Genomic DNA, 2,500 nt, shown 5'->3' with positions numbered 1-2,500 from the left:
TCACAAGGTGTTTGTGAGTAACAGTGGTGATACCTACCAAGAGATCAGATCTGGAAGATGGGCCTTTAGCAACATTGTGAAACTTGTATAAATGTTTGTATGATTTGCTGTGATGCAGTGAATACTATATTTATACATACCTATATAGATATATATACATATATACCTGATCCTCTGTGAACTCACCATTTCCTTAGCAGAAGATTTAGACCATAGTCTTTTGAGAGTGACATGTTGAAAAAAAACCAGAAAAGTTGTTCAGTTTTACCATAAGTGATTGCTATTGTTACAAAACTTGTTATGTGTGTTCATGACACACATATGTAAACACTCAACTACATTCTTACGTTTACCATAGACATGAAAACATAATAATAAAATCTTAGTAAAAACATTCATCTCATATTGTGGCTGAAGAATCTGCGTTCTCTTGCTTCCTAGTCTCTAAGGTGAAAGTGTTGTGTCATGGTAGGTTTGCTATTGACTGAACAGCAGGGGAATCTTGTGTAGTGTGTGTGTAAGTAGAAGGACAGGTGGTTACTAGAGACTATTTTAACTACTCTGCCTTGCTATGTGATATTTCTGGTAAATAATGAACTGGGTCCACTTGTGAATACAAAGCTAGTGTGGATGTTGGCAGGCAGACTGGCAGGCATGCAAGCAAGCAAGCAAGCAAGCAAGCAAGCTGGCAGTCAGTCAGGCAGGCAGACAGGATGGTCTGTTGGAAGGTTGATGAATGCTAGAATCTCCCATGCTGTGTTCCCAGGAGTGTCTGTAGGGTCTGCCTCTGCCATTGTCCTCATGTGATCTTCCATTATCTTGTGGCCACAGCTCAAATTGTAAATGAGTGTGTAATTAGTGTTTCTTCAAAACTTAAAAAAACTAAAGATTGCTGATTAGGAACTCAGCTTTATATTTTGATACTCATGTGATTATATACACGTGATTAGGAAATGCTGTCAGGCTTACTGCCCTCTGTGGATATCTGCTTTGCAAAAGAGGACTTAGTTTGTCTTAGGGCATAAAATCTCTAACTGAATCTATAACTGCTACAGTTTTACAATTTTCTTCTATGAAGAAACTATTGAAAGAAGGGAATAATTTGTAACAGTATTTTGGTACAACTAGTTTATATTTTCCCAAACAAAATTTGCAAAATTAGGGTACTTTGTTGTTGCAAAAGGTATTTGAGTTGATGTCACATGCCTATGAACATTGCATTTTATCTCCCCCAAAAAACTATCTGCACCATCTAAAAAGTTTCCCCTTAAATATTTTAAACAATTTCCCCTTAACTATTTGCATTGTGGTGTAATATTCCCTGGGCTTCCAGTAATAATGTGCTAATGTACTTAGGGTGGTCTTCAGCCCAGAGGGTCTGTTAGAGTATCACCTCTTGAATGTTTACAAACTGCCACTTAAGTTTCAGTAGGCTGCCTTATGGGCACCCTGAGAGTGTGGTTGAGTGCCACCTTTAGGGTGTAGTGACATGCTGTATTAGGGATTTGTTACCCATAGGGCTGAGGGAGTACCACCCTGAGGGTCTTTGGATTGCTACCTAAAATGATGGTGTAAGTTCACCTGACGTGTTTGTCAATTCATTCATCAGAACTTTGTGGACTGTCAATTCTACTTTTTAAGATCAAAGGAATACACACTAAAATTATTAATCTGAGCTCTAGTGACATGTTTTAATCTGAGTATTTTCATAAAATTTTGGCAGACAAACACATTTATGGTAACTGCATTTCACCTAAACGAATGATAGATTGTCATCATCAAAAGCTGGTGATGAGGTGTTACTGGTTGGCTCCAACACACTTTATTCACCCTCACTTGTGCTCAACCCTTTAATGCAACTGCAGTTCTGATAGGATATACCCAAGATAAGATACTTCAACATTATTTCAGATATTACAGCTTTAACATGTTTTTTCATGCATGTAAACACAAACAGTAAGGTTAACAGTGTTCAATTAAGTATAATAAAAAAGATTAAGTGTTTCAGTGATCTTTAAACCATATACATTTTTATGCTTGAAACACCTTGTGTCAATTCATATTAGCTTCAGCCAATCCATATGGAGATCTGTAGCTAGCTATTCAGTTTCATAAGGTATAATTCCATTTGAAATAGACTACTGTTCCATCCATTTTCAACACTGCAAATTTTTATGACTTGCCACATTCCTAATTGCTAAGATGATGATGGGTATTACAATAAGATTTGAAATTTGCTCCATTAGGAATGCACTAGAGGGTAGCAAGGTCTAGTCTCTCTCAGTGCATCATACCATGAATGTAAGGTTTGTTCAGAGTAATGATTAGTGAACTACACATGAGTTGCAGATATTTCATCAATTTGGTCTTCCAGTGTCCTGTGTACAGATGAATAAATAATATATATATATATGTTAAAACCTAAAGAGTCATACAGCTAGGCTGCTGTTGATTCCAGAGCTAAAACTCCCTCAGTGTTTTGTAGATATGCTTTTGTAGG

At 36.8% G+C, this 2,500-nt stretch overlaps 1 protein-coding gene across 1 annotated transcript in view; it reads left to right on the top strand.

Moving 5' to 3' along the window:
* The window catches only part of LOC113806085 (D-glucuronyl C5-epimerase B), a gene marked incomplete at its 5' end in the record, with an annotated part of 9,025 nt that overhangs the window by 4,406 nt on the left and 2,119 nt on the right, over window positions 1-2,500 (top strand). The window contains 1 exon segment of the mRNA XM_070145037.1: window positions 1-2,500. This exon segment is cut by the window's left edge and continues 544 nt beyond it; it is cut by the window's right edge and continues 2,119 nt beyond it.

Source organism: Penaeus vannamei, chromosome 33 (genome assembly GCF_042767895.1).
Source record: "Penaeus vannamei isolate JL-2024 chromosome 33, ASM4276789v1, whole genome shotgun sequence".
Classification (NCBI taxonomy): Eukaryota; Metazoa; Arthropoda; class Malacostraca; order Decapoda; family Penaeidae; genus Penaeus; species Penaeus vannamei.
This window is presented reverse-complemented; position numbering and strand designations above follow the sequence as displayed.